Source organism: Giraffa tippelskirchi, chromosome 4 (genome assembly GCF_054371585.1).
Source record: "Giraffa tippelskirchi isolate mGirTip1 chromosome 4, T2T-mGirTip1v1.2.pri, whole genome shotgun sequence".
Classification (NCBI taxonomy): domain Eukaryota; kingdom Metazoa; phylum Chordata; class Mammalia; order Artiodactyla; family Giraffidae; genus Giraffa; species Giraffa tippelskirchi.
In genome coordinates this window covers 165,421,874-165,446,001 of record NC_137278.1, presented here as the reverse complement: position 1 = coordinate 165,446,001, position 24,128 = coordinate 165,421,874, and the positions used below count along the sequence as shown (strand labels likewise).

Genomic DNA, 24,128 nt, shown 5'->3' with positions numbered 1-24,128 from the left:
GCAGGCGGGAACCCTTTTTCAAAGGCAGGTCCTATCAGTAGGAGAAATATGACATCAGTATCACCATTGCTGCACTAATAACCACTGTGTACTATTGCCTGGCTCCTGGAAGAGTATTTTACAAATATTCTCTTCTTCATGCTTGAAAAATCCCTATGAGGGTATTGCTGTTCTCTCTACTTCATAGATGAGGAAAATGAGGCAGAGACACACACAACCTTTGAGCAGCAAAACCAAGAGCAGAGCTGTTGGCACAATCCAAAATCTGGACTCCTTGCCATCCAAGAAAGAAGGTGATACACAGTGTCACGGGATATTGTGGATAACAGGGAAGGACAGTGAAGCAAAGGTGCAGGCAGTTTTTATAAGGACATACACGGGCAGGCAAGGCTGGAGGTCCTAACATCTGACAAGAGTGATGCTGGTGCTGAGGGTCCTCAGACCACACGTCTGACTATGAGCCCTCACCAAGCAACGAAGGCCACAAACTCACAGACCGTTCTATATGAAGGAGGCTGGCCTCGTTAGACTTACAGCTTGGGTTTATGGACACCAACACCAGACTTAGAGTAAATGGTCTTACCCTGGCTCAAAAGGATGTGAGAAAATACCCAGTATCATTTCTCATGAGCCCCAAGGAATCATTTCTCAGCCTTTGGAACCTATGTCCCTAAGATGCCTTCTCAGTCCATCTGGTCCTTACTAGACCAGAAGACTGTCCAGCTTTACTGGACAGCTTTACTGTGTGTGTGTCTGTAAAGTGAAGTGAAAGTGTTAGTTGCTGAGTCATGTCTGACTCTATGCAACCCTAGGGCTGTAGTCCACCAGGCTCCTCTGTCTATGGGATTCTCCAAGCAAGAATACTGGAGTGGGTAACCATTTCCTTCTCCAGGGTATCTTCCCCACCTGGGGATCAAACCCAGATCTCCTGCATTGTAGGCAGATTCTTTCCTGTCTGAGCCACCAGGGAAACCCATGTGTGTGTATACACACATACGCACACACACACACACACATAAATAATTGAATTGATATGCTTTATCAAATTACAGTCTCGCCCATTTCTAATGCACAACCCCTCTAAATATTGCTGACCTGCCCCTGAAAATAGCTGAACTATTAGATGTTGTAAAGGAAAGTTAATGTAATAAAATAAAAAGAATTGTCCTTCACCATCTAACTGTATGTGGAATTCAAGGATGAATCTGATTGTTAACAGTGAGTCCAGAGCTAGGATCTTTTTCATAGGAATACATGAAATTTTCTAGAGCACCATAAATGAGGACATGATCCTGTTTATGCAATACTGCCCTGGTTTATAACTCTGAGGTTCCCTCCGGGTGAGTGTCATCACAGTCACATAAGGCAGTGTACTTTCCAACCCCCGCCAAAGCTCCCCATCTGCTCAGTGCACACATATGGATTTAATTTTAGTGCACATTGAGCCACCTTGGCAATAGGAGAGGAGAAGATATTTTCAAATGCCTTTGCCCTACAATGTAAGGTTTATGTTCCTCGAGGTAAGCAACATTCCACACAGCTTCTGGAATGCAGCACGGTCAGAGGCAGTGTGAAATCTGGCCCTGAGGTTTAAGGACACACAAACCTCGCCCAGATGGGCAGATCAGAATACCCAGACATGGAGACCCCATGGTGCTAAGACAGTGTGCAGTTCAGACCTGGTGCATGGTGCCCTGTGGAGCACCAAGGACAGACACACCCAAAGAAAAGCTGACGCTCAACAGGAGACAGTGTCAGACTCTGCCGTCTCTGGACTCCTCTGTCATCACAACCCCCCCCACCCCCCGCCGCCACCCAGAAGCCCAGAAGGATAAGGGCATCTCCACAGGGATGTCAAGGACAGAGCACCTGGACTGTAACACCCCACAGACTCCAAAGGGTGGTGAAGCCTCTGAAAAGGGGCTCAGAAGGCATAACGTGCTATCTTTCCACATTTACCAGTTTCCTTACAAGAAGAAATAGCTCCCACCAGGAGAGATTTTACAACTCAGTATGGTGTAGTCTTCTCGCCAGAATCTTTGCTGCAGAAAGATGTTTCACGGAAATGCAAATGTGTCAGGTTGTATCCTAATTAGCTACTTTCTAAAAAATGTATAATTCACATCTTAAATTGCCTAATGAAGATGGGGAGGTACAGCTTCATCACAAACTTGGCTTCTGCGAACAAAGAATAATTGAGCTCCTGATATAATAAAAATTTTAAAAAAATCTTAGCCCTTCTGTGCTGCCGCTTAATAAACTAGTACACAAATAATCAAAATGAAAGCTCCCAGGAAATCAATCGACACATTCATTCTGTTCTTTAATCTGGCAGATCGGAGATGAGCTCGGCATAAACCACCCAGAGCCAATACAGGATTACCTCCTCCCTCCGAGCTTCCTTCCTTCCTGAAAGGAGACACAAAAATGATAACAGTTTCTCTCCTGTCCTCCACATGATCAGCTGAAATCCATCCACCCGGCAACCCTCAGACATGTGTTTCTAATGGGGTCAAAACAAATTTAAAAGTCACTCTACGCTCAGCAAAAAGTTCAGCGAAGTGGAAATTGCTGAAGAGGAGCCGTGAGCAGCAAGTGACTAACTGCCGCTTGGAAAAATATTGTCGGAAATTGTGTTCCTGCTGGATTTCGCTGGCTTTGAGGGGAGAAGAGTTAAGAAGCTCAATCTTGAGACTCGCTAGGGAAACCACAGACTGTTTCAGGGCCAATGTCTTCGTGTGTGGTGTCTGTTACCAAAGAACACGGGGACCAAAGGGACAGCCCTGACACGCGTTCTCCTGCTCTGCCTCCTTAATAGTCTCAACTGAAAAACCAAACAGGTCACAGGCATTTTAAGTCAGTCGGTTGGCTCAATAAGTTTATTTGCCCTTAACATATTACATCACTCTGACAATCATTTTGAAGGAAAAAAAGGACTCTGTTACTTCAAGCTGAACCCTGCCAAATGCCAAGAAACCCATATTTTAGGGGTGGAGGCGGGTGGTTTGTTTTGTTTTTTTAAAAAGCATCTCTATTAACTCAGGACATTCCTTTTAGTATGGGGTAACTTTAACCTCATTTAAAGAACTGGGGGGAGCAAACATCTTAGTTTCATTCTAAAGAAATGAAAGAAATGTCTTGGAGGGAGATTAGAGGAAGGTAGTCAAAAGGTACAAACTTGCAGTTTTAAGTACTAGGGGCTGATACGATATCTGTGGTTAACACTGCTGTAGGATATATAGGAAAGGCGTTAAGAGAATAAATCCTAAGAGTGCTCATCACAAGCAGAGTTTCTTTTTCTTTTCCTGTGTCTCTATGAAATGATGGATATGAACTAAACCTGTTGTGGCAATCATCTCACAATATTTGTAAATGAAACCATCCTGCTGGACACTTTAAACATGTAACAGTAATGGATATCAGTGATCTCTCAATAAAACCAGGGGAAAAACTGCTGCATAATTAAAATTTTAAAAATAAAAAAAAGAAGAAAGAAAGTAAAAAGAAATGTCTTCATATTGCTAGCCTTAGGGCAACCCAGGAGGCTTATATAAACAGGGCGCAAACAAGACCCTAAAAAGGCTTATTCTAGAAAAGCTGCACATGACTCGCAGGCCATTTCAGAGCACTTCCTTTTCACAGCATATTGATCAGCATTTGCTGCCAGCTCCTATGTTTCCATTCTCCCCACCAAGCCTTACCAATCCACAAACCACCACCGTCTTAGGGGAGCACAGCTGGGAAAGAACCATGTTGAACAGAATCCTTTCATAATGCCAGTAACCCTCCCCTCATTTATTTATTCTATTTATTCTGTTTTTGTTGGCAAACCAGATAAAGGAGAGGCCGGGACAGGCACAACTATCAAAATAAGACTTGATGAGAAGTGCTCTAAATTTTAGCCATCCTCCTACCCAATGTATCTCCAGTGGTTATTTTTTTTCCTAAATCAGGGGAAATTAAACTCATGAGACCAACTCTGAGTATTTCACAAAATACCAACAGTTTTATACTGGATGCCAAGGTAAAGTGCAATTAACTGCAAAACAATAAATGGATCCATAACGATGGGAAAACGCGATTACGCTCACAGGTGAAACTTCTTCCAGTGCTGAACCCAGGGCTCCCTGGCTTCCTCGATTCGTGGTCTGTGATGCACGGCCAACTGGGGTAATGCAATGATGCAATGAGTACAGTAAAGGACGCAGGTTCAAGAAACATGATGGAAACTCATAGAACAGTGATCCAATCTGTTGGGCGTGTAGGGGTTCAAATGACTTGGGGGCCAGTCAAGGGAAAAGATATGAGCATGAGAGGCCCAAGGAAAGCTTTATTGGGAAGGGACGTCCTTTGTAGCAAGAGACCACCCAGAGGCTTGGCTCAAGGTTCACCATTCAGAAGGGGAGAAGGATCAGGGAACTCCTGGGGAAGGGGAACCAGAGAGGAGACTTACTTGTCTTAACTGCTGTCACTCAGCGGCGGGGAGGGAGGTGGGGACTTTGAGTCACAGAGCTCCAAGGACAGTAGCAGCTTGGGGTTTAGAACCACAAGGCTCTCCACCTTATCAATGACCAACAGATGCTGGGTGCTATTTCACAGGGTATGCAAAGCAGACAGATCCTAAACGGCTAAAAATCTACTTGTTTGGGCTATTTTTAAAGCAATTGCATGTGTAAAAATTTGCATTTGGTGCCACTGGGTCTTTGAGCTTGTGGGTCTCACTCAGGCTGCAGTGCAGAAATACATACCTTGCAGCCAAGACACAGTGGCCATCTTTGGCTCATTTATGTAACACAAGGGACAGGGGCGATCTTCATAGAGGCGGCTGGGAACTAGACCCTGAAGGAGTGCAAAGGAAGTGCAAAGTCAAAAAGGCAAAGGAAGGCACTCTTGGCAGAAGGAACTGCAAAGGCACATACAGTGACATGGGCAGTGTCCAGGTCTTGACGTTCAAGACAATAAGGCATGAAAGGCAATCAGTAGGGCTAGAAGCCAGGGCACAAGGGAAGATGGCCAGAGAAAGGCCAGAAAGAAATGAGCCTAACATATGATGTGACACTTGAGTGATAGTTCAAAGATCAATTCTGATCTCACTACTTTTTAGCAGGTGTCATGAGGTAGGCTACTTAATCTCCCAGCCTTCATTTCTTCAGCCATAAAAGCAGATTGTAAGTGATACCTACTACCATGCTAGCTATTCTGCCTGTTACTGATGTGTTAGCAGGCAACCATAGTAATGGTCTGGCCTCAGACCTCATGTCAAGGAAAGCTGACTCCATAACACTGACTGCAACAGAAAGAAGTGACTATCTGTAACCAAAAATGTGTCCCAGCCAGATCTGTGCTGAGAGAATGTGCATTGGACGGGGGAGACACCAAAGGCAGGAAAACCAGGAGACTACTGCAACAGTCCTAGCAAGGAATGCTGAGGGCCTGGCTAGAACAGTAATAAAAGGAACAGAAGGAAGAGGAACTGCCAAGAAATTTCTCAGAGAGCATCAACGGGGGCTAGGAGGAGAAAAGGATGAAAAAGAGGGAAAAAATGACGATGACTCCAATGCTTCTGTCCAGGGATTTCCCAGTTCTTTGTCTCCATGGCTTCATCTTTAAAGATAAGTGACTTGGTAGAAAGAAGCAAGGTTATAAACGTGGCACAATTCTTCTAGGAGAAAAATGTCACTTTCTGACACAGTATTTTTAAAAGAAGGAGGAGACAAATAATGGAGGTGAGATGTGGCTGATGGAAACTGTAAAGGCTAGCCAGAACTCCATTAAATTAGCCTCAGTGGGATTTGTAGCAGAAAAATGGCATTTGTCTTCCTCAAGGTTTTAATGAGTCCAAAGTCCACGTGATTTCTCAATGAACCATCTCTACCAGAAAAGGCTCCTGCAGAGCATTTAAATCATGAATAAAGATCCACAGAACAAATCTCTTCATTTATTTCAACTGCTTTGGAATTAGAAGAAACTTGGTTTTCACATCCTTCCAGGGACAAGTATTTTGAAAACCTCAAAGGACTGTCAGGAGGCTGGACAGCCAGACTAATGCATTGAGAAGAATTCTGTGGAGATTCAGGCATCTTCAACACAGGCGCATAAACATGCAAGTGGAAGGGGTTAAAAATAAGACAAAATCTTAACCTACATTTAAAGATAGTTAGGCTTTTTTCTTCTTTTCATCAACTTTTCCTGCAGTATTTGAATTAAGCTGCTAAATGGGTTATTAAGACTTCATGCTCTAGTCTCCCCTATTTCTAAGTTGTCAATATCCCACCAGCTTTAATATCCATTTCTGTCACATGGGACATTGAGGGGTATGGTTATGTTGACAACTTAAAGCTACAAAAAGGTGTCAGAGGTACATGGATATTGAACAAATTGTGCAATGGAAAAAAGTGCAAGCTAAGATGCTCTAAAATGGAAAATAAGGGGCAAGTTAGGAAGCAAGTTCATGGAGGATGATCTTATAGGCTAAGATCAGAAATGATGATGATCGTTGATTGTGGTAATGACAGTGGTGGTGGTAATAATGTTTATTGAACCCCTAACACTTGAACAGAAACCACCAGTTGTTCCCTAATAGCCAAACTCTCTTTTTTACATAATAATAGAATTTTTAGTTGGGTGTCAGTTAAAGATTAAAATTTCCCTGACTTACTTTTGAATAACATGGTCATATGGCTAAGCCCTCACCAATGGGATGAGGCAGTGGGCAACTTTCAGGCCACACCCTCCATTTCCCTTTTTCCCTTCCCAGCTGGGATGTAGAAATGATGGCAGGAACTAAGGAGGCCATCTTGGACCATGAGATAGAAGGCACATATTAAGGATAGTAATGATACAAAGTAAAAGAAGCTGAGTCCCTAATCACTGTGGGACTTTCAAGCTTCCTGGGCCCTCTACCTACGGTATCCAAAGTAGGTACCGTGGTTATCTTCATTTTACCATGGAGGATACTGGGGCCCAGCAAGGCAAGTCATTTGTTAAGCAAACAGTAGGGCGTGGTTGAGGGCCCCAGAGCTCGATTCTGGGGGTTAAAGACTATGACATGTCCATGTAACTATCTTCAATAGCTTATTGCTATAATAACCTATAAAGGAAAAGAATTTGAAAAAGAATATATATATAACTGAATCACTTTGCTATACACCTGAAACTAACACAACATGGTAAATCATGTGTATATATATATACTCATTTTATATATAAAATATATATATCATGTGTATATATATGTATATAGCACCTTCCCACCACGTGTGTGTGTGTGTGTATACGTGTATATAGCACCTCTCCACCACACAATCAACCTGAACCAAGGAAGGAATCTCACCAATTTCCAAAGATTGAGGCTAGGCTTAACAATCTCTCTAGCCAAAGGTGAGTGGGCACAACTACTTGGCTGCCCTTGGCCATTCAAGTCTCTGGGGGATTAGCTTGCCCTTCATCTCCTTTCTCTCAGATTCAGGGAAGCTCAGCTAGACACTCTGCCACTTCTCCATCTAAATCTCATGTCCTCCGCAGGGGAGATCTGAGCATTATGGTGAAATGGGCATGTTGCTGAAGCCTGCAGATACAGCTGTTTCTTGACATCAGTTGGGTCTCTCAACACTAGACTGAAATCTTCTAAGTCTGGTGAGGGGCTTATTGCATTTCTACACTTTTTTAATCTTCTCACTTCCCTTCCGAAAAGTATGGTCCCCCCTTCATGCATGGTACAATTCATAAAGAATTGCAAAGTCAGTCCTGGGGACACAGCAGCACACGGAAATGCTGTCAAGTGCATTGACTCGAAAAACAGCCAAGTTGTCATTCTTCTTTCGCAAGTTTTCAAAGTCAAGTACAACTAAAAAGTCCCAAGAGCACCGAGAGTGAGGAGTGAATTTAAAATTCTCTCTGTCTGGACACCAAAGAAAAAGCAGCATAGAGGCTGGTTCACTCACTAACTTATCTTAGGACCTGACAAAGTCTCAGAAATTTCCCAAAGCAGTGGAAAGAAGAGCCACTAGTGACCCCGCTCTCTAGTAGCAGGGCGCCCAGGGAATTCACAACAGTTCTAGTGAATAGAGCTGTCACTGAAAGCAGTTCCCCTCTATGTTTTAAAATGAAGAGTGAGTTAAAGGAGGTTTCATTTTTCTCGCCAGTTTTGCTGAAATTTGAATGCTACTGAATATCTTCAGAAGATTCTGCTTTGGGTATCAAGACCTGCCAGAAAGGACCTGGAAGCCTTTAACATTCAGATCTTCTTGCTCTCACCTAAGGACATACCACCCTCTAGGGAAAGTTGGCTCAAGCTTATCCAAAGATAACCTTCCTTGAAAGAGTGTTGTAATGGTTAGATGAGGTATATGCTCACTTGACATATAGAATGTGCTCGATCAACACCAGCTAAAATTACTGGTTGTATCACTGTCGCCTGGGGACACATCTGTGGGGAGCTAGCAACACCCCACAGAGAATCAAGGTTGATCAACTCTTCTAATACAGTACAAAATGGGGGAACAAGGGCATTCTAAGGCAACAGAACAGTAAATGGTGTGCCTTCACTGATTCAGTAAATGTTGATTAATTACCAGACTCAGAGCTGCATGTTAGGGAGAAAAGATAAACAAAATCCTTAGCCTCAACATTCTCAGAATCTAATGTAGGAAAGAGACAAAAGAACACACAAGTACAGAACGACTGATAAAGCTGTGGCTGAGGTCAGTGCTGGTGCTGCAGGCGTATCAGTGAGAAGATCCAAGCTGATGGGGACAAGGAGGGGTGGGCGAGGAGGGCCTCGCGGGGCAAATGGCCCTTGAATTTAGCCGTGGATCAGATGGTAAAGAATCTGCCTACAATGCAGGAAACCTGGGTTTGATCCCTGGGTCAAGAAGATCCCCTGGAAAAGGGAATGGCTACCCACTCCAATATTCTTGTCTGGAGAATTCCATGGGCAGAGGAGCCTGGCAGGCTGCAGCCCACGGGGTAGCAGAGAGTCGGACGTGACTGAGGGACTTAGCATGCACACACATCATGAACACAGCTGCAAGAGGAGAGTGACATAAACAAGTTTTCACTTTATGAAGAGCACTCTGGTGGTGATGAGAACGGAATTGGGCAAGGGAGAACCTAGAGGCAGGCAGGCCACGGAGGAGACAACAGAGGGGCCAACCTTGGGTGTGTGTTTAGTTGGAACTTGGCTGTTTGGCTCAAGACACAATCTCTTGTTACCCAGGGTCCTCAGATAGGAGTCTTCCCGTCCATGTGGATTTGAGTCTCTTCTCGGACTCACTGTTCCTGCCTGTTCCCAGGCTGGTCTGATCCCTTACCACCAATACCTGCCATGGTCTAGGGGCCCCCTAAATCTAAACAAATAGCGGCCTGAGAAACAGGAATAAAAACAACACTGCAGTGTCTTCCAAACATGAGTTGGGAGCCTGGGGACCCAAGGCCCGAGAGTCAACCCTTCAGAAGAACAAGAACTCCGGTGTCCCCAGCTGCCCTTTGAGGCCCCTCTAACAAGCGCCCCTTACAAATAACGCCCCAGCAGGAAGCCCATTAACACCTCACAGGGGCAAACCTCAAGCCTTGTAGGAGAAACTTCAAAAGACATCCCAGCAGCACAGAACACCAGAAACTCATCAATCAAGTACACCATCCCAGGAAGTAGCCGGCTGAATTGGGGGAAGGAGTTGAGCACATAAATTAAGGGTCCCTGAGCCCCCATATGCCTCTCGATTTATTACCACAGAGGCCAACTGTGCTCCTTAAAGTTTAAAAAGGATCAAGGCTTCTATAAACAGTATATAGAACTACCTTCCATGGAAAAAAAAACATCAAGAGAAACCCCCCTCCTCTCTCTCTTTTTAAGAAAACGATCCTTTTGTGAAATTTCCACTGCACCAAACCCATTGCTTCAAGTGTTACTGAAAAATCCAACTTGCGAGTCGGCCCTTTAAAAAAATATAATGTCAGCTACAATTACCAATTGCCTTTTGATTTGTTGAAATTAATTTCAGAATCGGATTTTCTCCTGAGTAGGTGACCCCCCTGAATGATACGCTAACAGCTCAGGCCTGTTAGCTGAAAATCTATGACACTGCTCAGAGGCTTAAGGCAGTTTTTCTTCTCCCCGCTCTCTACACACACACAAACACCAATCCTTTAGTTGCAGAAAGAGCTAGTTCATCACTCATGCCCAGCACAGCAAAGATGCAGAAAAGGGGTACAGGAGAAGCACTGTGTGCTTAGTCGCTTAGTCATTTTCGATGCTTTGCGACCCCATGGACTGTAGCTTGCCAGGCTCCTCTGTCCATTGGGATTCTCCAAGCAAGTATACTGGAATGGGTTGCCATGCCCTCCTCCAGGGGATCTTCCCAATTCAGGGATCAAACCCAGGCCTCCTGCATTGCAGGTAGATTCTTTGTTGTCTGAGCTACCAGGGAAGAGAAACATTGAATGAGTATTTCTCAAGGGATTGTTAGTTGTGTAAAGCCAAAAGGCATCATGTGTCTCATTTCCACCACTAAAAACCTCTAGTCACCCAGATTCACATATACACATATTTGGAATAACCCCAATCCCTTTTCTCCTAATAATCATCAAAATAGCTAGATTTTCCAGAGCACTTACCACAAATCAGGTCTGTGTCAAGCACTTGGCAAATCTTTGCCCTCACTTCAGCCTCATAATAATTCTCTCAAGTGAATACTACCGTTGCTACACCCATCTTACAAGAAGGGAAACTGAGGTTCAGAGAGGTTAATAAATTTGCCCAAGGTCACACAGGTAAAGAGCAGTAAAACGGAAGACCAAATCCCAGTTGGTCCAGTCTCAAACCTATGCTCTGAATCACTCATTTTAATGGCACTTCCCTGTGCTAAGACGAACTCTCTGCCTTCCAACTGGCCTTCTAGTTTAATACATTTAGAAGACGTTTTGCACTTAAATTTACCCATGGCTCAAAAAGCAATTTTGACTATTACACACAATAAGGTTTTTAAAAAAGCTTTTTAGAGTTCCATTGGGTACCTTAAGACTTTTTTGCTGTTCTACGATTTGGTCTTTTTTTCTGGATTACGATTTCTTCCCTCTTCTTCTGTTTAATAATACAAGCACTTACACTGTGCTTAGAGTTATGCAAAACACGAAATCCAACTCCACAACTTGAGTTTATAAAAACAAGTGAAAATGTCACAACGGTTACATGCTGTGCTGTGTTCAAAAGAGAGGAGACCCAAAACAAAAATAGGTATGTGTCAAGTAAGAATTTGACTTGAAATTTAGGCAAACATCTTCCACCCTAGACTGCTGTTTCCTTGAGGACAGCAATCATGTCTTATGTTACTTTTTTTATCCCCAGAGCCTAGCACGAACTGGCACACAGTAGATGCTTAATAGACATGAGTTTGAGCAAACTAGGGGAGACAATGAAGGACAGGGAATCCCGGCATGCTGCAATCCACGGGGTCACAGAGAGTCAGACACAACTGAGCGACTAAACCAAAGATGCTTAATAACTGTTTCCCAAAATGGAGGGTGGATGGATGGCTACATAGATGGATGGGTGAAGAGATGCTTAAATCAATGCTTAAATACTAAAGTTATCTCTAAGGAACTTGTTCTTGCTCTATTTCTATGTTTAAGATTGTCTTCTGGCCAGATATGTAATTTTCAACAGTCCATCCTGGACTCAGATAAACAAATGACCCAGCTTCAGAGCCCACTAACGGAATGACAGCAGGGCCAAATGTTAGCTGCTTCCGATCCATGACCTTCCCCCAAGGACAGGCAGATGGATGCCAGCAACTGCACTCTATAACTGCCCATTTACTAAACACATACTGAACGCAAATAACTTTTCCAAAAGGCAGCCCCATTTGTCGGCACCAAAGCATGTTTGTCACCTTCTCCCCGTGTCCTTCCCATTCGACAGTCACCATAGTGGGAAGCAATAATTAGTCACTTTGAGTTAGTGACCACTCTAGAAACAAGTCCTGCAGTGCCACTCTATTCCAATGAGGAGCAAAGAGAAAAAAACACTTCTCTGGCTTCTGTGAGCACTGCAGCTCCAAGGCCGCTGGTCAGAGCCACAACTCACATGCATCTATCTCCTCTCCCCAGCAACACAGCGCATGAGATGGACTTTTCAAGATAAACTCAGAGGTGGGGTATGGGAAATCCACGTGAGATTCCCAGAACACCCTTCTTCAAAGTGTCCGTGTGCAGCAGGGTTCCCAAGGCATTCAGTTCAGTTCAGTCACTCAGTCGTGTCTGACTCTTTGAGACCCCACGGACTGCAGCACGCCAGGTCTCCCTGTCCATCACCAATTTCCGGAGCCTACTCAAACTCATGTTCACTGCATCAGTGATGCCATCCAACCACCTCATCCTCTGTTGTCCCCTTCTCTTCCCTCCTTCAATCTTTCCCAGCATCAGGGTCTTTTCCAAGGAGTCAGTTCTTCCCATAAGGTGGCCAAAGTACTGGAGTTTCAGCTTCAGCATCAATCCTTCCAATGAATATTCAGGCCTGATTTTCCTTTAAGATGGACTGGTTGGATCTCCTTGCAGTCCAAGGGACTCTCAAGAGTCTTCTCTAGCACCAGAGTTCAAAAGCATCAATTCTTCAGCACCCAAGGCATTAGAAAGCAAAAAAAGAAACTTACAAATCATTTGCCCCGTTGTAGTGTGGTGTGCGTGCATGCTCAGTCGTGTCTGACTCTCTGCAACCCCATAGACTATAGCCCACCAGGGTCCTCTGTCCATGGAATTTTCCAGGCAAGAATGCTAAAGTGGGTTGCCATTTCCTACTCCAGGGGATCCTCCCAACCCAGGGATCGAACCTGTCTCTCCTGTATCTTCTGCATTGGTAGGCAGATTCTTTAGCACTGTGCCCCCTGGGAAGCCCCATAATGCAGAAATAACAGGCAAACAAGTCAGAAAGAATTCTGAGCAAATGCCAGTGTTCTAACAAGCAATGAAACATTCCTCATATAAGAACCTGACACTGTTCTCTGGTATTACAAAGCATCTTAATATTTCATTTGGGAAAGCTAAGGAGAGGGATGTGAACACTCCATTTAACCAGGAAGGGAAACACAGCTCACTTGATGAGATCAATTTCTTGTCTCAGGTCATAGAACCAGGAAAGGGAAAGAAGCACGTTTTACATCCCACTCTGATATATTTCTATTTGCTCAACAGAAACACTTCAAGGCTTCATGGTGAGTGCCAGGCCATACTCAGGTAAGTTCCAAGCTGGGAACAGTTCCCATCTTTATGAGGTTTCCAGACATCCAACAGTTAGAGCCAAAATTTAAACTGGCTTCCCTGACTCCACAAGCACTAAGTCCTGCATGAGGTGATAAAGAGTTCTCGCAGCACCAAGCCAGCCAGAGGAGAAGCGAGGGACGGAGTCGGGGGTGTGGGAGACAGAAGAAACTCAACCCACACATCTGAACACAGAGAGGAAACTGCAGGCTGACTGACTCCATCTTAAAGCTTTCATCTCACAGACAAACCTGTGTCTAGGAAATGAACACAGGGGCACCTGAATAGAGACAATCCAATTGGACTTTCATGCTATGAAAAAGGCCTTTTAAGGAGCCAATTATCCATTTCTAATTAGTCAAGCATCACATCTTCTCTTACTAGGCAATTTCTTATAATTTTCTTATTTCTCACCCAACCCATCCCAATACAATGAAAATAATGTGCTATGAAAAATAGAGCTCAAATCTAACACCACTACATAGCCAGAATATTTAAACCCTCAAATCATTTATACCATACCACCATATTGCCTTGATCAAAGAGGATTAGAATAAAACCTACCCTGCAGAGGTTCCCAAACATGGCTGGGGATCAAAAGAAGCACCAGGAAACCTCTTCATTTTATTATTATTACTATCATCATTATTTTGGAAGCACCACGCGGCTTGTGAGATCTTAGTTTCCTGACCAAGGATCAAACAGGGGCCCTCGGCAACAGAAGTGGAGTCCTAACCACTGGACTGCCAGGGAATTGCCTAGGGAGTCTTTTTATGTGACGGAATGCTGGGTCCACCTCTGGAGATTTGAAAGAGTGGGTGATCTAGAAGGGCTCAGACATCTAGTGCAGGGGGTGCTAGTGTTGGAAAGCACCCAGAAAATTCTGATGACCAGCCTGCTGGAAAACCCCTGCAAAAATGCACCTACACAGATCACTCTGAAGGAAGGCTGTCTGGACAGCACACACCTTAATGTAGAGATCCACCAAGTAATGAGGGAGACTATTCCACACAAAGTATAACGTCAAGCCATCTTTACAACATCTTCAAGACTGGCACAATTACACCCATTTAGGGGAAGATCCCCTGGGGTAGGAAATGGGAACCCACTCCAGTATTCTTGCCTGGAAAATCCCATAGACAGAGGGGCCTGGTAGGCTGCAGTTCATGGGGTAGCTAAAGAGTCGGACACAACTTAGCAACTAAAATAACAACAACAGAGAGGAAAACTGGGCCTCAGTATAACACAGTCATCCCTCAGTTTCCATGGGAAATTGGCTCCAGAGCACCTCTCCCACACCGGTAGATATCAAAGTCCCCAGCGTTTGACAGCCTTAGAGTCGGCCCTATTTATCCACAGGGCTGTGAATTCACCCACTTGCAGACTCGATCCTGAATCCATCAATATATACTGATTTGTACAGCACGTATGAATTCCCAGGCTTCCCCAAGAAAGCCAGTCCTGTGCTCCTACAATGCAGGGAAAAACCTTCTAAGAAAAAGAGAGCGACTATTAGGACACAGAGACCATAAAAGTACTGAAGAGGCCGGCACAGATTCAAGAATGTCTTGATTTCATTTCCTATTATTGATTAATAAAACTGAGAAAGCAATACCAGAGGAGACAGACATCCCAATTTTATCAGCTCCAGCAGACTCCAGAATTTCCTGGGTGTGGGTAAGGTGTGAGGATCCTGTTGGGATTTCACCAGCAAGCAGAACTGGACCTAACAAGTCCAAGTCCATTCACCTGCAGGGCAGCTCTGACGGCCACAGCCTGGGCACGGCACTCGGCAGCCAGGAAAGGGATAAAGGCAGAAAACGCCCACTGGCAGGGAAAAGGATATCATTCCCCAGGCTGGGGGAGGCACAGTCCCATCTTCAGACAGTAGAGAAGACCCAAGCCCATCTCTCCTTAGTGTCTAAAGAATCAGTCACCCACTGGCAGAGTGGGGTACCCTGAACACCCCCATGCAGGACACCTTCCTCCAGGATATCTTCTCTGCTGGACTCTTCAGGCTGAAGTACGGTCTGCTCTCTGGGAATTGGGTCAGGGCTAGGAGGAGCCAGGAGTGCAAGGTTCCTATCTGGCCACTCCACTAACTCAGTGTGTTCTTGGCCAAGTCAGCTGCCCTTGGGCCTGCACTTCCAAAATGCAAAGGTAGTACGAGACCCTCTTTGAATTTCCCACCAGCTCTGACAACACATGAAACCCAGACTACAGTAGCCACTGGGCTGGCAGGATAGTCTATGCAGTGGCAGGGTGTGGGGGAGAAGCTGTAGGAGTGAGAAAATCACCCTGCCTGTAATTGTAAAGGAGACTCATCTATGGGACACACACACTGCCATATATAGGCAGATAAGAAGAAAGTGGTTACACAGGAGAAGTAAAGGGTTGGGACTCAGAGAAAAAGACTATGAGTTGTGGTTATTCAGTTGTTCAGTCATGTCTGACCCTTTGCAACCCCATGGACTGCAGCACACTAGGCTTCCCTGTCCTTCACCATCTTCTGGAGTCTGCTCAAACTCATGTCCATTGAGTCGGTGATACCATCCAACCATCTCATCCTCTGTTCCCCCTTCTCCTACCCTCAAATTTGTCTTACAGATGGCCAAAACATGAAAAAAACACTGAAATCAAAACTACAATGAAGTACCATCTGACACTGCTCAGAATGGTCATCATTAAAAAGTCTACAAATAACAGCTGGAAAGGATGGGGAGAAAAAGGAACCCTCCTACACTGCTGGTGGGAATGTAAGTTGGTACAGCCACTGCAGAAAACAGTATGGAGGTTCCTCAAAAAACTAAGACTAGAACTACCATATGATCCAGTAATCCCACTCTTAAGCATATATCCAGCAAAGCTAAAATTCAAAAAGATACATACACCTCTATGTTCATAGCAGCACTATTCACAATAGCCAAGACATGGAAACAACCTAGACTTCCATCGACAGATAAATGGATAAAGAAGATGTGGTGTGTGTATAAAATATATATATACAATGGAATATTACTTGGCCATAAAAAAAGAATGACATAATGCCACTTGCATCAACATGAACAGACCTAGAGATTATCATACTAAGTGAAGTATGTCAGAAAAAGACAAATATCATATGATACTTACTTTCATGGGGAATCTAAAATATGACACAAATGAACCTATCTACAAAACAGAAACAGACTCAAGGATATAGAGAACAGACTTGTGGTTGCCAAGTGGGAGGAAGGTGGGGGAGGGATGGATTGGGAGTTTCGGATTAGCAGATGCAAACTATTATGTTTAGAATGGATAAACAACAAAGTCCTGCTGTATAGCACAGGAAACTATATTCAATATCCTGTAATAAACCATAATGGAAAAGGATTTTAAAAAAGAATGTACACATATGTATACATATGTATATATATACATATATGAATCACTTTGCTGTACAGCAGAAATTAACACACCACTGTAAATCAACTATACTTCAATTAAAAAAGAAATGTTTGCCTTAATATTCCCTAGACTTGAAGCTAATGGTAAATCTCTAAATCTTCCTCTGTAGCTCTCCAAATCCAACTACTCACTGAGTAAATATACATGAGCAACTAGTTGCACTGGAGGGCTTCCCTGGTGGCTCAGATGGTCAAGAATTCACCTACAACGTAGGAGACCTGGGTTTGATCCCTGAGTTGGGAAGATCTCCTGGAGAAGGGAATGACAACCCACTCCAGTATTCTTGTCTGGGATAGAGGAGCCTGGCAGGCTACGGTCCATAGGGTCACAAAGAGTTGGACACCACTGAGTGCCTAACACACACACGCAACAGCACTGGGGGTGGGGGGACACTGAGATCAACTATCATCAGTATTATTATTATTACTAATATTTAATCAAATCAACTGAAGAAAAAAAGACATCTAATTAAGTGATACTGAGATTCCTTTAATAGATGAAAAAAGTTCACGAGTAAGGCTGGGAACACGTCCAATTCCTTCCCCCCCTGACTCATATATTCCAAAGGAATATCAGACAGTTGACTTCAGAACAAAAGGCCCACAGCCTCCAAGGCCACAAAACACATGGGGAGATGCAGGCATCGGGGTGGTAGATTGTCTGACTTCCTGAGCAGAGTCATGCCAAGGTCATGGGCTCTCAAGGGAATTCAAAAGCTCCCCCTCCGATGCTCAGAACAGACTCAGTTTAAGTGGCAGAAGACATTTCACTGGTTCAGTTCAGAGTCTGTCCTGTCCACTGCCAGGGCCATACCCCAGGTAAGAGATCCTATCTCATAACAAAACTTACACCCTAAGAATCCCCTTCAACAAGTGCTTTGGAAAAAGAAAAAGCAAGCCCAACAACCGGCTCAGTAGTAGCAGTGGTTGTACTCCTCCTAACCACTACCCATGATCTAACTAGCTCTTCTTACTGCTAATGACTGCTATAACCACTCTGCTGGCTTATCACTACTAACTATGAGGCCATACTGCCTCTCACTGAACAGACCCACATCTATTCCTTTTTGGTTTATAAAGCATTTACTTGTGGGATCTTACAGCATGTGTCTGTGTTTAGTCATTCAGTCATGTCCAGCTCTTTGGATTGTAGCCCGCCAGGCTCCTCCATCTATGAGATTTTTCCGGCAAGAATACCAGAGTGGGTTACCACCTCCCTTCTCCAGGGGCTCCTCCCAACTCAGGGATCAACCCGGCATCTCCTGTGTCTCCTGCATTGCAGGCAGATTCTTTACCTGCTAAGCTATCAGCGAAGCCCATCTTATAGTATATTTAAGACTATGTGAGATAAGCAGGGCACATATTATTAGACCCATTTAACAGATTTAAAAAATTGATGCTAAGCAGTTTCAGAAACTCCTTTAAGGGCTTACAGCTGATAACGCAGTAAGCTTTTGTTGTTGTAATTTTAACTACTGCATCCTGCTCACTGCCTGTAGCACGGCTGTGAAGAAAGACAAGTGACTCTGATGACAGCTCTGTACCCTTGTCCTGTGCTGATGCCAACAGGTAGAAAGGCCAGCAGAAAGGGCTCCTATGCTCCAACACAGTCTCCTTCTCTTCTACAGCTGGGCCTCTTACACTAGACACACACACATGTGTACACACACACACACACGTACATGCACACACGCATACACACACATGTGTACACATGCTGCCAGCAGTCTCCCAGGAAAACCAGGCTATCATCCTCCAGAGTTCAACCCCACACCCTCAGAAGAACCTTCACAGAACCAACTGGGAAAGTTTTGCTGAAACAGTTCTCAGGACAGCTGTCCTGGTCCAGCTACCACAAAGAAAATCTTCACATTTTGGCAAATCCCACTGCAAGCATGGTTCCACGGTGCAGCCTCACATGAATGGAAATATCAACTTGAGCCAGGCAAGTCCAACACGCTATCACACAAAGTGCTGGTGTCAACTCAGACCTCATAACCAGCGATTATCCATCAAGTCAGGACTGTAATAATGGGCTCCTTGGGGGTCACCTCACTGGAGGGCAGGGGGATGGTCACTAAAGAGAGAGTAGGAATTGGACAAGTATGATGACCACCTTAAGAGTAAGGCAATCCCCTCGCTGTTCCACAGATATCTCCAGCCAGATCTCCAAAACACAAACCTCTCCTCCAATGTCAAAAATGCATCACATAAGTGCCCCAAGGCACACGTGCTTTTGAGCATGCCAGGGCAGATTTCCATCTATATTATGCTGTGCCCTCCTCTAATTTTAGAGGAAGCTGGCTTTAGATAGTTGTGTGAAAGGTGCTTCCTCTCCAAACTGCTGTAATTAAACTAGAAAAACATCAATTTGTAACTTCATGGTAAGAAGGTTTCCTGAAAACTCCTTAAAGGAAGTCTGTAATTGATAGACTGGCTATACGTCATACACAGGCATGACAATCCACACTGGGTACAACTGTGAAGGCTCAGATCCCCTGATAGAGAAACAGCACTTTTGTCCACAAAAGTATACCATACTTCTATGTATGGCTGGTACTGTTATGAAGAACAGATTTGCAGTTCTGAGTCTCAAAGCTCTCTATACAGTAGGGGTCCCCAGCCTCTAGGATCTAATGCCTGATTCTCTGAGGCAGAGCCGATGCGATAATAATAGAAATAAGTGCACAGTAAATGTAATGTGTTTAAATCATCCTGAAATCACCCTCTTCCCCCAGTCCATGGAAAAACAGTCTTCCATGAAACCAGCCCATGGTGCCAAAAAGGCTGGGGACCACTGCTCTACAGTATTAGCTCTATAATTTGATTGACGAGAGAAGAAAGCATTTTTTAAAAAAAAGACTCTCTAAGAAAACAATAGTTTCTATTAAAATGCATAATACCACCTTTTACAAGATAAAAGGACTTCGGAGAAACAACATAAGCCTCAGAAGTACGCTGTAAATTACTTCTTTTGTTTAAGGCAAATTAATAACAGGTCACGGATTAAAAATATATATAAACCCCCCCAACATCCCTAGCTGGATGTTACATTCATGACGCAGCTCAGGAGATGGCATGTTGAATGTTTTGGAGAGAAGGAATGAAGGGTTGGTTATAATCACCTGCCCACTCAGATCCTCAAGTCCTCAAATCCTGTCTCATTACCGGAAGTGTTTTCCTGCAAGTGACACGAATGATTTTCTAGTCAACCTCTCCTTCACATAAGCCACCATACACAGAGTGAGGGGAAAGCCTGGGGCAAGGTGACTGTGACAGTGTGCCTGCCCAGGCCCTGCTGAGTGCTGTCCAGGTCACCAGGCACAGACGTTCCAGGGTCTGAGAGTGAAGGCCTTTCCAGGGGCTTTACGAGAGAGTCTAAGTAAACCTGGTACAGAGGCAATTGACAAAACTCCCTAATATCCCTTACCAGGCCTCCAAGAAGCTGGCTGCCTCAGAACCCATATAACTAATAAAGGAAATACAGCATGAAAATGTGTGTAAAATCTGGCTCTTACCTCTTATCCACGGGCTCCTGGCATGCAAATTGATGGCAGGCTTGCTGACTCAAAACTGGAGCTTATTAGAAATGAATTGCATTTCTCACTGCCGGAGTGACCTTAGATCCAAAGTGATCCAGTGTGCTGCTACTCAGTGGGAAAATGTAAATGCACACAGTAGGTATGCTGAAAATGCTAGCTACTCTTAAGAGAAGGGACCAATTATAAAATATCTGGCTTAAGTTCACCAGGCTCATCAGTAGTCAGTTTAGGTAACACCACTCACCGTGACTCCATGTGCTGCTAAAAGATAGAATTCTTCCTGGAACCTAAGAATTTGGTTCAGCCTATGAAGTGAGGGCAAGAGAATCATCAGCTATTGATATATCTCCTACCCAGTGTGATCAGTGGACAGCAGCCTCAGCATCACCCTGGAGCTTTTCCGAAATGCAGACTCAAGGCCCAGGCCAGATCTACAGAGGAATCACAATCTGTTTTTAAACCAGATCCAGGGGGTTGTGGGGTTGTGGGGTTAGGGGGTTGGGGGCGGAGGGGCGGCTTCCCAGTGGCTCAGTGGTAAAGAATCCACCTGCCAATGCAGGAACCAAAGGTTTGATCCCTCGGTGAGGAAGATCCTCTGGAGGAAGAAATGGCAACCCACTCCAGTATACTTGTCTAGAAAATACCAACGACAGAAGAGCCTGGCGGGCTACAGTCCATGGGATCACAAAGAGTCAGATACAACTGAGCATGCATAAGCACGCTCATTGCGGGGGGTTCCCCACTTCAGGGTACGCTCTATAAAGAATGACTGTAGGGACGGGAGTCAGGAGGGCTCCCTCATATGCCCTCGTTCTCTGAAATAACCCTAAATCTGACAAGCTTCAGAAGAGGATGGGCAGAAGGAAGAAGACACTATAAGACTATTAAAAATAATCCCCCAGAAAGATGTCAATCCATTGTGGGTCCATCACTGAGACAGACTTCAAGGGACTCATCCACATTCATACTGAAAACTGGACTCAGTGACAGATGAAAAGCCTTGAGGGTCGAGCCCAGGAATCCCATCAGGCACTGAGCTTTGGGGTACAATTTTAACTTCTTTGGAGAGTCATCAGCCTCCTCTTCTGCTGCATCCAAGATTTTATGAAAGGAAAAAACCGTAAGGATCAAATTCCACTTTCTCCAAATTACTTAACTGCTCAGCCTAGGAAAGTTACTTAACCTTCTGGAACTCTCTTTCTAGTCTTTGAGTGGAGATAACAGCCCTGACGTGGAGAAGGAAGAGGGTGAAAGAAGATGACACAGAGAGAGTGCTTTCCAGGGCATCCTAAGGGCTCGAAACCTGGCCATCCAACAGTTTAGAAGGAAGCGCCGATAGGAACTCTGTCCCGCAACCAGTTTAGGCACAGGTGAGGGGGTACAGGGGAGGAAATGAGTCCAAATGAGTCCACCACGACACAGATCCACAGAGGTACTTCCTGCAGGCTCTCCCCATGTGCTCCCTCCAAGGCCCTGAGCGGACTGGAAGATGGAAACGCTAGCTTGCCAAGTGTCTGCAATTCCTTCCGGTTGCCGTTCCTCTTTACAGCAGGCGTCCCTTTCATTCTACAGGGCCAGGGGTGACATTAGTCAGCCAGGGTGTCCTGGGGGCTCCCTGGGGCAAAGAAGTGCTTTTATTTTTATTTTTTTAAACCTTTTATTTTATATCGGAGTACAGCTGATTAACAATGTAGTGACAGTTTCAGGTGGACAGCAGAGAGACTCAGCCATACATATACCTGTATCCATTCTCCCCCAAACTCCTCTCCCATTTGAGCTGCCCCATAGTATTGAGCAGAGCGGCATGTGCTACACAGAAGTACCTTGCTGGTTACCCATTTTAAATACAGCAGTGCGTACATGTCCATCCCAAACTCCCTAACTATCCCTTGCCTCATTCTTCCCCCAACCCAACCACAAGTTCATTGTCTAAGTCAATGAGTCCATTTTTGCTTTGTAAATAAGTTCACTTGTATCACTAAAGTCGGTTTTAAACAAATGTGTTACCAGCAGAGCCACAGAGGAAACGTACAAAGACTTCTGCCTCTTCCTAACAGTACAGCCCTCCTCCCCTTTCACACCCCATCAGCCAGGCTGCCCAGAGCCAACCACCAGGAGCTAGAACCTCCACCCTTCAACTCAGGGAGACCTCAGGCATGTTCCCTAGCTCAGAGGCCCTGCATTTCCCACCACCCCTGAAAGTGGAAGAAATGATGTCCACCTCTGCACATCGCAGGTCAATTTGGAAGCTGTCAAACAGCAGCCACACATGAAGGATGGTGACCATCAAATGGGAAAATAAAACCAAAAAATGACATTTTGGTGGCTTGTACTTTAACAAAAGGATCTGAGCCAATCACATAAACACAGTTCCCTCATCAAGACAAGAACAGACTCTGTGCTCTCAGTTGCAGAATAAGGTAAATGAGAGGAAAATGAGAGCCGAGGTCTCTGCTCCCCCAGATAATGCCTGGCAAGGGCCTGGGCCACACCAAGCACCAGCTCCACTGGGTGCACTCTCCCTTTAAACTTCTCAACAGCCCTGGGATGGCAGGTGGAGGTAATGCTGTCACTCTACAGATAATACAACGGAGGCCCAGAGAGGGTAAGTAACTTGTTGAAAGTCACACAGCCAGCAAGCAACCTAACCCCAAAACAGTGGTTCTCAGCGGGGGTGATTTTGCCCCCAGTGGATGTGTAACACTGTTGTGAGACACTTTTGGTTGCCACAACTGGGGCATTACTACTGGGATCCGGTGGGGAGAGGTCTGGAATACCACCCAACCATCCCACACTGCACAGGACAGCAAAGAATTGTGCAGACCTCAATGTCAATAGCACAGACGTTGAAAAGTCCCACTCTGGAACTTCTTCTTTTATCCACTGCACTATATCAGCCCCCTTCTTGTTTTCTAATGTACCCGAAGAGGACAATAGATACTATTTGAACATAACCGTAAATCAGATGACCAAGCTCTGTGACCAGTGCTGAAAATAAATAACCCCCACTGTGCACACCTTGCTTAGTTTCACTTTCTCCAATGCTTTCCCCCCAAGGTTTTGCAACTTGCTTTTCTCTCTGCTGGGCAGTACTCCCTCATTGCCTCCAACCCATTGTGTGTGCTCAGGGCTCACAGATCACCTCCTCCACATTTCCTAACCACCCCCACCCTCTCCTCAGAGCGTTGCTCACGCCCTGACATGACAAGTGCCTTGACCTGTGTAGTATTTAACTAATTTCTCCCATCAGATTGGAAGCTCCCTGAGGGCAAGGATCTTTTTTCTGTGTCACTTAACTGTTTTCTCCGCACCACCCATGGGTGTGTCTGGTACATGGCCGGAACTCAAGATATCTGGTGAAAGAATGAACAAACGAACAATTAAACTAGCTTAGGGTTCTTCCTGAGGAAGCTGAGGGTTTCAGCTTTCCCTAAAATGTAGCCGCATTAGGACAAATGTGCAGAACCTGCACAGTCCCCTCTGTGCAGAACCTGCTTCATCTTGCTGCAACAATCACTGCTCTAGACTGGGGCTGTCGCACCTCTTCCTGTAAAGGGCCAGGGTAACATTTTCAGCCCTGCTGTCTCTGGATCAACGATTCGACTCGGCCACAGTCACACAAAACCAGCCATAGAAGATCCATACATGAACGCGCAGGGCTAGGTTCCAACGATACTTTAAGAACATTGGTAATTTGAATTGCATGGAATTTTTATGCGTCAGGAAATATTATTCTTCTATGATTTTTCCCCCAACTATTTTTTAAAATGTGAAATGATTCTTGGCTCAAGAGGCCAAGAGAAAAGAGGAGATGGGCTAGATGTGGCACATGGGCCATTGTTTGCTCTTCCTTGTTCTAGATTTTTGTGAATTTGGGTGATTTATTTTA

At 44.8% G+C, this 24,128-nt stretch overlaps 1 protein-coding gene and 1 long non-coding RNA gene across 6 annotated transcripts in view; both read right to left on the bottom strand.

The window, feature by feature from the left end:
* Nucleotides 1-24,128, bottom strand: part of CHST11 (carbohydrate sulfotransferase 11) — a 340,772-nt gene that overhangs the window by 189,286 nt on the left and 127,358 nt on the right. The window contains exon 2 of one of the 5 annotated variants that reach the window (XM_081595643.1): nucleotides 23,537-23,592. The exons of the other annotated variants lie outside the window; for them this stretch is intronic. The gene's annotated coding sequence lies outside the window, so the exon portion shown is untranslated. The remainder of the gene's footprint in view (nucleotides 1-23,536; nucleotides 23,593-24,128) is intronic. 5 annotated transcript variants of the gene reach the window in all.
* On the bottom strand, nucleotides 21,872-23,572 carry LOC145547045 (uncharacterized). The gene is made up of 2 exons (XR_014083489.1): nucleotides 23,382-23,572; nucleotides 21,872-22,985 (listed from the first exon to the last, which is right to left on the bottom strand). It is a non-coding gene; the product is annotated as an uncharacterized LOC145547045 (long non-coding RNA).